Source organism: Epinephelus lanceolatus, chromosome 23, assembly GCF_041903045.1.
Source record: "Epinephelus lanceolatus isolate andai-2023 chromosome 23, ASM4190304v1, whole genome shotgun sequence".
Lineage (NCBI taxonomy): Eukaryota > Metazoa > Chordata > Actinopteri > Perciformes > Serranidae > Epinephelus > Epinephelus lanceolatus.
This window is the reverse complement of record NC_135756.1, coordinates 35,136,305-35,150,956: the sequence shown is the minus strand read 5'-3', so window position 1 is coordinate 35,150,956 and position 14,652 is coordinate 35,136,305. Positions and strand designations below refer to the sequence as shown.

Here is a 14,652-nt window from a genome sequence, read left to right as displayed (position 1 = left end):
ATAGAGGAGGAGGTCTGCGACACCACCTATCCCCCACCTATAATGCTGTCCTTTCATCCTTGCCCAGGAGGCTTAACAACTTAACCTCTAAAAACAATGGTCGTTCACAAATGGCCTCATGTGACTCTAACGACTCCAGTGACAACCATTGCAGCAGGAGTTTCAACGACTGTCGGTGACACACCATTGGAGCACTAACGAACCAGTGACATCACTGGCCTTGTGAAGACCTCCCCAGAGGTTAAATACCTGGGTGCTTCCACACCAGTTTGTCAGACTAGTTCCAGCCTAGTCAGACAAGCATGAACTGATGAAGCCTCTTGGATAAGAGGTGAAACGTCTTCTAAGACAAAACCAAGTCCAGTTGTGTTCGATTCAATTGCCTTGAGATAACTATGTTGCTATGGTGACAATGGATACATGAAAGGCTTGAGCTTCTCGTTACACTGCCACCTACAGGTTTGGCATACTCTTGTGTATATATACATGGGTAAGTGTATACAAAGATCTTTTTGAAAATGAAGACAGTGAAATGTCCGTTTATGAAAATTGCCGGCCACGTGTAAACGGCCTCTTAATTGCACTACACTGTTTTCTTTTACTTTTTTTCTCCTCTCTCCTTGACATCTTGCATGCTGTCTGGGCGCACCAGTCCAAGCTCAACAGTCCAAAATGGCGGCAGCGCCCCTAGTGGCTGTTGGCAAAAATTCAGCGGAGCTTCACCTCTTGGTATCCATGCTCTTTGGCCGTATCTCTCGCTTGTCAAACCGGATATCTGGTCGTATCGGTTAATCATTCCCAACCCTAAATTAATATTAATTAATATTATTACTTTCATTAATGTTGTTGTAAGCTACTGTCATTACCGTCTGTCCTGTCTCTCTCTCTGTCTCTCTCTTTCTGTCTCATTGTGTCATACAGATTACTGTTAATTTATCATGTTGATCTGTTCTGTATGACATTGCATGTCTGTCCATCCTGGAAGAGGGATCCCTCCTCAGTTGCTCTTCCTGAGGTTTCTACCGTTTTTTCCCTGTTAAAGGGTTTTTTTGCAGAGTTTTTCCTGATCAGCTGTGAGGGTCCTAAGGACAGAAGGATGTCATATGCTGTAAAGCCCTGTGAGGCAAACTGTGATTTGTGATATTGGGCTTTATAAATAAAAATGATTGATTGAGGCAGACTGACAGGTCTGATATGTCTTATTCACTCAGCAGCTGACTTGTTGAATGATGGTGAGTGGAAATGACTCAATAACAATGGTAATACATGCAAAACTGTGTGTCCAAAGTCATGACGGCGGGGGGGTTACGGCTTTGATCAGCGAATATAATGTGACTTGGGATGTACGCCAAACGCTGGCTCCGTTATGCAGCAGATCCAGCTGTGCCGCCGTCATCAGGAATAGATGTCGCTTCACGTGACGCTTCAGTGGAAAGGACCTCTCATGTCTCTTAAACCGACAATGCTTGCTCATCGCTCCTAGCGCTAGCTCCTCGCATTTTTTCCTAGGTGGGAGGGGCTAAACAGCTAGCAAAGTCGGTTAGGTAAGATAACTAGCAGTAATTTAAGAGACTTGGGACGGACCCTAAGTCAGCAATTGGTAGGAAGTTCATCAAAACAAAGAAGGAGGCACCAGAGAAAGAAATCAGAAATGCACCGTCACCATTTAAATCAAACATCTGGACTTATTTTGGATTTAACACAGAAGGAAAGAAGGACTTGGATATGACACATGATTTGCAAGCAGTGTCATATAAGAATAAAACAATCTGGGAATACTACGAACATGAGGGCTCATACGCCATCATGCAGAGACAGCATTAGCCGCTGACGGCTAATCATCATCACCTACTTTGTCCCTTGGACAAATGTTTGTCAGATGTCCATTGCCCTATTAGTTTAACTATAAGAGCTGATAACTTGGGTACTCATAAGTGTGAAACTCTTACAGATACTGCTTATTATGATCCCGAAAAAGAGAATAGACACATGGCCCATTTAATGTTTAAACACCGATGGAAATCTGAGCTAAAAGCCACATACCAAGAATCTTTTAATTTAGAAGTTATAAAAATGTACGATTCAATGATTGATGCGATTAATATTTCCAATACAAATCTGGTTGAAATAAATAACATTAGTAAAGGTATATGTGACAATATGGTAGATCCTGCTAAAAGTTTGGGTTTATGTAAGGCATATGGTCAGGATCTGTACAAATTTGGTAGAACGTCAAAAAAACTACAAAAGAGAAAACCCTGGTTTAATGCTGAAAGTGTTGAGGCCCGTAGAAAATATTTTAAATCCATGAATATATTTAAATTTAACCGCTCTGCTCAATGTAAAGTTGAAATAAAATGTATAGCTAGAAAGTATAAATCCATCATAAGGAAATGTTCAAGGCAGTCCAAGATTCTTTACATAGGAAACTTCATACACTTAAGAAATCTGAATATTGGTGTATTCTAAATGCAGGTAAACCACCTGGAAGATTAGGAAATGTATCTATAGAAACCTTTGCTGAATATTTGAAGAAACTCAGCCAAAAATCGAGTGATAATTATACGCCAGAAGACCAGCAATTTGATCTCAGACAAGTCACCTCTCCTACAAATGAATGCATAAATGATTTGTTTACTTTGGAAGAAATACAGCGAATGGTAAAAAAATTAAAAAATAAAAAAGCAAATGGTATCGATGAAGTTATAAATGAATATATAAAGAACTCCCCTTTGGAAATGCTGAACATTTTAGTAAAATTCTTTTATTTGGTACTGATAACAGGTATAGTCCCCACTGACTGGTGTTTAGGAGTGATAAAACCATTATACAAAAACAAGGGACCAGTAGATGATCCTGAAAATTACAGAGGTATTACTTTACTTAGTTGTATTGGTAAGCTTTTCACGGCTGTAATAAATTACAGACTAACTGCTTATATAGAGTCTGAAAGAATTCTTGGAGAAGAGCAGGCAGGGTTTAGAAAAGGCTTTTCAACCCTTTCGACCATATTTTTGTTCTTCACTCACTGGTTGAATGGTACTTGTATAAGAAAAAAAGACTGTATTGTGCTTTTGTTGATTATAAAAAAGCATTTGATTTGGTAGATAGGTCATCACTATGGTTTAAATTAGTTGCACTTGGTATAAACGGAAGAGTATTAAATGTGATACATAATATTTATGAGAATGCCAAATCTTGTGTTAGAGCTGGTTATGATTTATATGAACAATTTGTATGTAATGTAGGAGTGCGTCAGGGGGATAATTTATCACCGCTATTGTTTGCACTATATTTAAATGACTTTGAAAAATATGTGAGTCAATGGTACAGCAGACTTCAACTTTTTTCAACTTAATGCCGCAATGTGATGAATGGTGAAATAGGGATATATTTGAAATTATATGTCCTGCATTACGCGGATGATACGATTGTACTGGCAGAGACTCCTTTAGAATTACAGGCCGCATTAAATGCAGTTGCTTCTTATTGTAAAAACTGGTATTTAACTGTCAACATAGACAAAACAAAGGTTGTTATTGTCTCTAGGGGGAAATTACGGATAGTCCCAGAATTTAAGTTTGGTTCAGATAAATTAGAAGTTACTTTTGAGTATGACTATCTTGGAACGTTATTTAATTTTAATGGACGATTTGATAAAGCAATAACTAAGCAAGTTAAACTAGCTAAAAAAGCTTTATTCTCCTTGGAAAACAGAGTTACTAGATTACAGTTACCTGTTGATATACAATGTGAGTTATTTGACCAGCTTATAGTGCCTATTCTTTTATATGGAAGTGAAGTCTGGGGATTTCATAAACTTGACCAAATTGAAATGCTTCACAGATCTTTCTTGAAACGTTTACTTAATGTTAATAAACACACAGCAAATTGTTTATGGAGAGTTTGGTCGAAATAGTTTAGATTTAAAGGTAAACATGAGAATGATTAACTTTTGGGTATATTTAATTAGTCATAATACAGCAAAAATCTCTTTGACTGTGTTTATTGTTTTCAAGACTCTGTATGATGACAATATTTTTCAGTGTAAATGGATTTCCAAAGTTAAAAATATTCTTGATGATTGTGGTTTATCGTACTTATGGCATGACGCTGGACGGATGAACCCTAAATATTTAAAATTAATGATTGAACGTAGATTATCTGATATCGAACTACAGAGATGGCATGAGAAATTACAAAGTAACCCTTTATGTGATAGTTATAAATTGTTTAAAACTGATTTCACTTTTGAACCTTATCTGATTATGTCAAGACCTGCCGAAAGAGTTTGTTTGTCTAAGTTTTGGTGTGGAAATCATAAGTTACCTATCTCTGAGCGCAGGTATGATCGTGAAAATGTCCCCTGGAAATGTACTCTTTGTTTGACTGGCAATCGAGGAGACGAATATCATTATGTACTTGTGTGTTCTTTTTTTGATAAAGAGAGAAGAGAGTTGGTCGGACAGTTCTATAGAGCAAATCCAAATATCTGTAAGTTTCAAAAGTTAATGTCATCTCGAAAAGTAAAGGTCTTGTCAAATTTGTTGAAACTTTTAAAGAAAATCTTGAATAGTTTCTCTTGATTTGCTTTGACTTGTATGTATGTACACAAATTCTATTTTATTTTGCTGTGCATTGGCTGCCACCTGTTCTGATTTGTTAATGTTATTTTTTGTTGTCTGCCCCTTATACCCCGGGGAGGGGTCAAAAGGAATAAATAAATGACAAATAAATGAAGTGCAAAGATATGTGTCCATACAGCGTTGCTGAAAACAAAGGCTTTTGTTACATGCTAAAAACACTGGAAGCCAGGTATGTGACTCCTTCCTTGTGACTGCCGTCTCACATACTCCAAACTAGAGTACACGAAAGTCGCACCGGAGCAAACATTGCAGACCTCCTGCAAAATGCAGCTCAAGAATGTCGAGATTGTGGTTGTAACAGACAATGCTTCTAACATGAGCGTTGCCATTCAGTTAGCAGGATAACTGCATTTGAAGTGTCTGACTCACACACTTAAAAAAATAAATAGAATAAAAATGACTGAAGTCAGATGAACAGATTGAAAACGTTACCTTATCAGATAAAACTGATGTTGACAAAGTTTAAAAATAACTGACAAAGTTTAAAAAATAATTTTCAGTGGGAAAATCGGTAATATATCACAATATCTCGCAGTGTATTTTATTGCAATACTCAGCATATTGTAATACATTTAATATCGTTATATCATATCGTGACCTAAGTATCACGATAATATATCGTGGGTCCTCTGATGATTCCCACCCCTGACATCTACAGCAGTAAAATGCAACACACACACATCAATGCAGCAGGAATTCACCCTTACCATCAGATGCAATAGGAAACCACTGACAGCAGGGAACAGTTTACTGCAACATACTGTTGGGAATAGAATGATTTTATGTGTTTTACTATAAGTTGTGTTTCACTATATAAGTTTTAGATGTGTGAACAATGAGAATACTGAGATGATTTCAGCTGATCTGAATGTGTTTGCTTTGCAGAAGTGGAGAAGTACAGGAGAGGAAGAGACATGAAGTCTGAGGAGCACATACCGCAATGCTTAGATAATTAGTTTCATATATGGTAAAAAGAATAGAAAGTGATATACAGATAGTAAGGTACAGCACGTGTAGGGAGTTGTGTTGTTCTCTTGTCTTTCAAAACAGGAACCACGCCCCCACCGCCAGCGGGAAGGAGTCAGATTAACACGAGGCAGGGGCGTGGTGTGGTGAAGGAGGAAGTGGAACTGCCAATGAGAAGAGGACAATGCCTTGCGTGCACAATGACATTCTGTTACGCTCAAATATACTGGGTCAGGGAAAGGACAGGAGGTCAGACTTCGTGAACTGACACACCTTTGTTGTTCGTCAGGGACGTGAAGTTGAGACCCAGAGCTCTGTAATTTTATTCCTTTACTGCTTAATAAACTACATTAACTGAGACCGAATATCTTCTCCTATTGCTTCATTAAAGAACACGCAGGACTGAGCTCACACATAGCACATTGGAGAGTAGGATGAGACTCTTAGTCCAACAATACATACTGTTACTTTAAGTACATTTTGCATACAGAGCTGATCTACTTTAGCAATGTGCCTGCCACCACATACTTGCAGGCCGTCTTTGCAGTAAGCGCGAAATTCTCCTCTATAGTAACCGATCAGTAATAATCAATCTGAGCAGCTAGCTAGATAAATGAAGAGCTAGCAGCTAGCTAGATAAATAAAGAGCTAGCAGCTAGCTAGATAAATGAAGAGTAACTGTGGCCATGGTGGACAGCAAGGGTCAATCAAAAATTGCGGTACAATTACTGATGGTCATACATTACATTTTGCCACACAGTGTGTTGAGTCCATGCAAAATGAAACTGATAAACACAACTTATGTGTTGTAGTGATGAGAGTTTATAGTTGGGTAGGTTTGGGTAGGTCAACCCGCCACTGGAGGCTGACCACATTGGGGATGCACGATATTGGATTGTTTTTGCTGATATTTGATATGCTGATATATAACAACTAATTTGACAGATAACTGATGCCAATATAGCCACTTTTACTCTTATCATGATGGCCCACCAGCAGATGGAGACATGAAATAGAATACTTTTCAATGTATGTAATATTCATCTATTAAGCAAGACAAGAAAAAGCACGTTGGCTGATCTCATTTTAAAGCCGATACTGGCCGATTCTGATGACATGCTGATATTATCCTACGTCACTAAACCATATATACCTCATTCATTGAGATTTTTGCCTAACAGTGACAGGTTTGCACCCCTGAAAGAGCAGATACTAGGTGGCTTGACTTCATTTAATGCCATGACCTACACAGTTGTCCAACCACCATCACTATTTATCTGGCTTTAGTAGTCTTACAAATAACTCATAAAAACAAAGATAAGAGATTTATTAAGAGATTCATCAGCCAGAGCACAGTAGTTGAGCTGTGGCAGTGGTTCCCAAACTTTATAAACCATGGCACTCCTTCACAGCTATTTCTGTTTAATAGCACCCATACGCATGTGCAACGTATCAACTAAAAATGACTCCGTAGATATTCTTTATAGGAGATTGCTTGAAAAAACTGAGAGAACAAATAACACAGATGTAAAATGTATGAACTAACATAAGAAGCAATAAATAGCTCTATTGTGCATTTACAACATTTTAAATAGAAAGACCATATTAGATGGGTGTTACATGGCCCCTTTCACAGGTATACTGCTTTAAAAAAAGTGTTTAAAGTGTTGCTACTGCTTTACTTAAGTGTTGCTGAGCCGAAACTGATGAAAAGCTGTGTGCTGCCTGACAAAAGCTATGATTTGAATACATCTTTTCTGGTTGGATGAATTAAAATCCACCACCAGAGGATGAGAGAGGCTGTAGTGAAGAGACACTGGTCTCCAGGGCTGGAAATGCAAAGCAACCCTCTATGTCCTTGGGAAAAATCAGTCAGATGGAGCAACACTGAGAAGATTGGTTTCACACTAGAAAGTGAAACACACGCACGCACGCACGCACACACACACACACACACACAGGGGAGAGGGAGAGACAAATAGACAGATGTTGGCATCTTCAAATTCGGGCCACAACTTTTCCCACAGGATCATGGGAAAGACGATTCTGTATATCGGCATAACGGGATGGTAATTTCCCATGACAACTGTGACCGTGGCAACAGTGGAGGATGAATGGAGGGGAGGAGGTGTGTTTGGGGTGGAAGGAAGTAAGACAGAAAATTGAGTGTGGTTGATTGTTTTGAGGAAAGGCTGGCTTCTTCACACACATGAAGAAGCCAACGGTAAGACTGTTAAAGATGAAGTCCAGTGTTTCTATCTGCTCAGCCTCTCACTGTCCACTCTGTAGCTCATTTACACCCTTTGGTGCTCCACTTGCAGCCGAAATTCCTTACATTCCTCTCTCTGAGTGGCATTTCCTCTCCTCCTCATCTTCCGCACAGTTTTTTACACGTACCCAGCCACTGTGGTTGAAACACGACAGGGCCAGTGCAGCCTAAGACTGAGATACTGCTCTGTAGTGAACTCTCTACACACACAGCGAAACTGCATGCTATCAGTAGTTAACATCATGCTAATGACAAGATTAACTATGCAAACAACCTGAAATGGCTAAATTATGTAAATTAATAAATATCTGATAATAACAAGGATAGTCAAGGGTGTCCTTTAACATTTATAACCTATATAATGTTGTTTAATTTCTGGACACGTTTGATGATACACTTCTGTGACATTTAAGGATAGAAACAGTCATAATATACATCAGAACTTCATTCAGGACAGACATTAATAAAGCCTATTTGTACTTCTTTTTAGATCCGACTCCTCATTGGTCATTTCTCACCGTGTCCTGTCCCACCATCTTAACTCAGCAACATCCTACACAAAGTTTCTCTTCAAGTTGTGAAAACAGATTAAAGTCAAGATTAAATTGTATTTGGTTCATTTGCTGCCCTGCAGATTCATGTCATGTACAGCGGCGGCATATGTCAGGAGTGACATAAGCTGCTGGGGAGTGGTATATAGGAGTGGTAAAGGCACCAACAGCTACAACATGCCACCTGGTAGTTAAAGTGACAGACCACTTAGAATTGGCCTACAGGTAAAAAAAAAAAAAAAAAAAAAAAGGAAGAAAGACTGGCACACCACTGGTTTAAAGCAACCCTTACCTTTGTGGACATTTTACACATTTCTTTGTTTAGGTAAAAATGCTATTAATAAGGTGATAGCACACTAAAATGTAAGAGTGATCCACCAGGAATAGAAACTCATCATTATTCCATTCTCATATGGTTCTGTAAAAACTCTGACCAATCATTGTCCTCGGACCGAATACAATGATATGCCGAGCGACCTGCCTGTTATCTGCTTCCGACTTAAGTAACCGCTCGTGCACCCCCGACACGGAAGAACAAGTCTGTTTTGGATATATCCACGGAGCAGCTGCTGTATATAGTAATGGAGATTGTTAACTGTTTTGACCAACAATGACCGACAAAAGTGGACCACCACTGCCACCTCCAGCTGCTCCCACAGGGAAATCAGTCGGCAAAAGGAAGAGTATTTCAGAAAAAGCCACTACGAAGAGACACCTTGATGCAGCAAGAGGCAAAACACGAGTCAACATCGGCTCTGCTTTCGAGCGGAGGAGTCTGATGAAGCTTCATCCAGAGCTAAAAAGGGACGAGATGGTCGCCGAGTTTCTGCTGGACAGGTATTTTTATTTTGCCTAATATAACACGTTTAACTGTATTTGTTGTAACGTTACAATTTCCAGATCAAGTTTAGCATATTGCTAACGGACCTAGCTCCAGCTAATTAGGTAGCTAATGCTGGGTAAACCTTTGCTGGCGCCAACTTCATGTCAACACTGGGGGTTCACAATATTCTCTTATTAATCTTGAGGTGAAGTGGGAATGTATATGATATACATAGCGTTAGCAGGCCGGCAGTAGCGTTAGCAGGCCGGGCCCAGAGGAGTGTGAGCAGTAATGCTGCATCCCGCAGCATCTCTTGCTGCAGCCCGGTAGCCCGGCTTCAGAGGAGCCGGATTGCTAATGCGGCAGCCCGCCTGCATCTCTCGTATGTTTGTCGCTTTTTCCATGCTTGGGAAAAAGTACTGTTTCCGCTGTAACAACCCGTCCATTCACGTTACTCTGTGTGTGTGTGTGTGTGTGTTTTAGTTACGAAAAAACAAGTTCGACTCCAGTAAAGCCTGGATTCATAAGGCCTCCTCCACCACCATTATCAACCATTGCGGAATCTCTCTCCGAACGGTAAGCACAACACATCGTTTGCTATTGTTGTTATTGTTTGCTCATCAACATGGATCATACATGTTTTTATCTTTTGAAATGACGCTGTGAAAAAGTAAACTGTTATTATTTATAAGTTGCTGGGGGGAAATCAAACCTAGATCTTATGCAAAGTACATCTCCCCTACCCCCATCAGTAAATTAGAAATTAAAATTCTGTTTCTAGAACACAACAAATGATCTCTACTCATACGTGCTGTGTGGTAACAACAGACACTTGTTTCATGTTGTCAAAAATGTCCCTTTTTGTCCCTCTGTAGAGAGGAGGATTTCTTTGTTCCTGGAGTGGAGGATTTGGGCAGCTGCTCTGCTGAGGAGACCTCATTTCTCCCATTATATGCAAGGTACAGTGGCACATAGGTTTTAATTTGGAATAGTTTAAAAGTACAATTATTTTAAAGTAAACAGGCCATATATTTTCACTTATCTAAATTTATAATTACATAACCCGTATATTTTTTTCTATTTCTGAATGCAGCATTACATCAGCAGATCAAAGACTGTGGCATCAATGAGGACGAATTCAATGATATTACAAACTCTATGTAAGTTTTTTCGGGGACAGCGTGGAGACTTTTCATTTCCTTTTATGGGTTATTATTTCTGTAAATTCAGTGTATCCGTAACATAATATAACTTGCTGTGAAACAGTTTTTAAAATGAATCTAGCTAGCTACTAATTGGAACAAGAATGTTGTAATTTCTTTGCTGTTTTAAAGAGCACAATCCTGATGAGGTAATGTGATTTTCCTTTCTGACCATCCCTCTGTATTCTTTTTTGTCACCAGCATTGATTACAACGAGGACAAGGACGAGGACGACCCCTCTTGGCATCCGGACATGGAGATGCAATCAGTGTTGCTGTCAGAAGAGGATGACGCTTTAGAGGAAGACTCTGACTATGATGACAGCGATGATCCAGATTACTTACCTCGTCTTTGTGTGCGGTATGGTCATTACCCAATCTTTATACCTACCTGTCAAAACATTTATTTTATATTAATTTATTATTATAATCATTATTAATAATAAATGTCATTGATACTTAATTTTTAATAGGAAAGGCAGAGTTCTAAATACTGACTTCAGCCTTGAAGAATGTCCATCAATCACCACTGAAGACACTGTGCACGATGCAGGAGACGACACAGATCAAGAACATCATGAAGAAGATCTCTCTGAACCGGAGCAGGAGCAAGAGGCACAACCCCCTCCACAAAAAAAGAGAAGTCATCACCCAAATAGAGCTGAGATCACAGTTGAAGTTGAAGATATAATTGGCAAACCTGCTTTTATTGTTACCATCACTGTCTGAAGCAGCTTTGTGATTATGTCGCAGTACCAGTGGATATGTGTAAAGCGAAGGACCCCAGTACCAAAAAAGAGTGTCAGGCACGAGGACCTTTTGAGATTCACATAAAGTCAAGGGTCACAGCTGCCATTATTGAATTGGTAAGTCTTGTTTTGGGAACGCATGTCATTAATTTTTTAAAACAAAATTTTGTAATTGGTCTATCCTACTTCTCATAGTTTATTTTTTCCATGTGTTGTCTGTCTTGTACCTTTTTCAGCTGTGTCCTCAAGGTCATGTCGTATGGCGGTGGTCTTCCCAACCAACTTTAAAATTTGGTAGTCAGTTAGGGGACTTTCTAATGGCCTCCAATATTTTGCTCTCAGGCAACAAAAAAGAACAAAAGTGAAACTGCTTTTCCAATTTATGAATATGGGGATGATCAATGAAAGATACTTTGCTGACATCCAAGGGAACTACTGTGTGGACACTATAAAGACATTCTGGAATGCGAAGAAAGCCAAAGTTATTGCCGATGTGAAGACATTAGGACCAACTGTCGCACTCGGTTTGTTTCACCCACACACACACACACACAGACACTTATACACACACCTGTAGTCTACAAAGAACATAAAACAATCTGTGGCACATTATGCAAGGCTCCTTGATAAGGACACATCTGAATTTTTTATGCATGTTCTGGCACCACCAAGTTATTAAGTGTATTATAGCCTATTTGTCTTTTGTCTTCTATATTTTAAGGAGATGCGAGGATGGACAGTCCTGGATTCTGTGCGCAATACTGTACGTACACTGCCATGGAAAATGCCACAAAGAAAATTGTCAACGTGGTGATTATGGACAAGCGTGAGACATCGAGGAAATCTGTCAACATGGAGAAGGAGGCCTTTATGAAGACATTAGAAACCCTGATGCAAGACCTCAATGTCATCAAGTTCTGCACTGACGCACACAGCCAAATATCATCCCTATTCAGTAAGTGATTCTGTAGATACATCTATTAGGGGTTGGAAATACAATGCAAGGGTTTCAAATAATTCGAAGAAAACCGACCGGCAACAAAACAAAGGCTGGTTATTACATTTAATTATTATAGAATGTATTTTTGTAATTTCTATTTTCCCTCACCAGACAAAGACAAAGGACTATACAAGGACAGTGGCATCAAGCACACTCTGGACATGTGACACAGAGCCAAAAATCTTGGCAAAAAAATCCACACCGTAAGTTACTGCTATTTAAAGATTTTTTTAGTTTAGTTAGTTTAGTTTATTTACTTTATTAATCCCCCTGAGGGGAAATTCAATGTTTTCACTCTTGCTTGTCAATTACACACAGGTCAGAAAGACACAAACAGGATCTATACATGCACAAAGTGGAGAGATGTCAGAGTGAGGGGGCTGCCCTTGGTGAGGCGCCCCGAGCGGTTGGGGGGTTCGCAGTAGGCAGTGCCCAGGAGGTGAACTGGCACCTCTCCAGCCACCAGTCCACGCTCCATATTTTAGTCCGGACAGGGACTCGAACAGGTGACCCTCTGGTTCCCAACCCAAGTCCCTAGGACTGAGCCACTGCTGCCCCACCGAAATGTCGTATCTGTTAGTTCACCCTTGAAGCAGAATCAATGTCTGTTTTTCTATTTCCAGGTCAGCCTCCAAAAAGGCTGCTTGCTACTGCTTGTCTGGAAGAAAGATATCTGCAATCATTTTTGGTACTGCTGTAAGGTGGCAAATACAGTGGAGGATTTCTGGGTATGTTGTCACTGAAATTTCTGTTAGTAAGTGTCTTGTCTATGTTTCATCATCAAAGTATGTAACAATTACATGTTAATCGGGACATGTGGACAGGATTGCTACATCATGTCACCGGGGAACACCAGTGGGGACTTGGCACCTGTTACCATGGCCCGTTGGAGGAAAAAAATAACAAGGAGCCGATCCCGAAGGGAAGCATTGCACACCGCAAACTTACTGAACTGATCATGGATGAGAGGTGGTCAAAGACAATACCAAAGTACTTGACCTTTAGGTAATGAATCAACCTTCAATATAATAAGCTTTTGTTCAGAAATTTTGTGCTGGTAACAGTTTACATAAAATAATGGCCTTCTAAAGAATGTCAAGAAATGTAGCTATTGTGTACTTTGGGATAACAGATGGAAACTAGTCTTTGGCAATAATCTGGTGTGTTTAAATTCTGAAACCAATCATATACTTGAAATGTTCAGTAACAAGCACTGTCTCTGCCAAATGAACTGTGAATTAAATTTCTCTTCCATCTGTGCTGTCAGGTCCACTGCTCCCCTGGAATCATTTCATGCTCACATTCTGATGTACGCACCAAAGCGAAACTCCTTCATACCACCTGTGTATGCGGCCAGAACACAGTTAGCTGCCCTGGACTACAATGAACATTGCAGCCAACCCTATTATGTAAAGGCAGATGGCAAATACAGGTATGTTGATGTATAAATATACCAACTCAATTATTTTTTTTAAAACACAATAATAATAAATATGAGTCCACCATGAAGAGGCCCACCAAGCTACTCATCATGCCAAAGTATTGTGTCTGTATTTACAGTCATGCTGAAATGAGAAAAATGCACAGGGGGAGTGTTCAACTTTCATTTTACAGCACTTCAAAAAGTCAGTTGACCGGTGGCAGGGCCTCATACCTCATGCCATAATGAAGAGTTTTTTGCCACCGGTCCTGACATGGTTGTTGGGGGAACCATGACAGTCAGATCCAGTCTCAAGTCTGTTGCAAAATTGATTATTAGTGGAAGTAAAAATACCCTCTTTTTATACTCTATTGTTCCTTGATAATATATCCCGCTATTGTTTTACTCTCCTTATATAGGCAAACACATCTAATATCAACATACCATAACTTCATAAGTTAGGAGCTGCAATTTTTGTGTCCTCTGTCAGTTACCACAAAACGTACAACAAAAAAAGCGGTGGACACTGTTTGTACATAAGGAGGGAAAAGAACACCTATGACTACATCAAAGACCTCCAGCATGCTATCCTACGCACCAAGTTGGACCAGTTGGCAGAAGGGAGGGGTATGCCCCGGAAAAGAACAATGAGACCGGATGACCCCCGCCGACTTGGTCCTCTCAGTGGTGTCCCTGCACCATCAACAGAGGAACTCTCGGAGAGTCAGCGCAGCAGAGTCGTGGTGAGTTGACATGCGATTGTGCCACCTACTGTATGTTTTGATAACATCACTCATTGCCAAAGGAGCATAAGTTGTCATTATATGTAGTCTGTTAGATAAAGCTAATTATAAGGGTTTACAAATGCATCATCAGTGGAAGATAAATTGATGTCCTTTTAGCTTGATAGTAATACATAACCTTGAAAGTTGGTCCAGTGTCACATTTTGAATTTTATTACTCTGTGTCAAGGTGAACCACTCCCGCAATAATGGAGGATAACCTGCACCAACCAGAGCTTGTTCTG

General features: G+C 39.7%; 1 protein-coding gene and 1 pseudogene across 3 annotated transcripts in view; one reads left to right on the top strand and one right to left on the bottom strand.

Annotated features, from left to right (window-relative positions):
- tmtc1 (transmembrane O-mannosyltransferase targeting cadherins 1) overlaps nt 1-14,652 on the bottom strand; it is a 340,296-nt gene that overhangs the window by 176,340 nt on the left and 149,304 nt on the right. The window lies entirely within an intron of this gene.
- On the top strand, nt 9,043-14,377 carry LOC144461814 (uncharacterized; annotated as a pseudogene).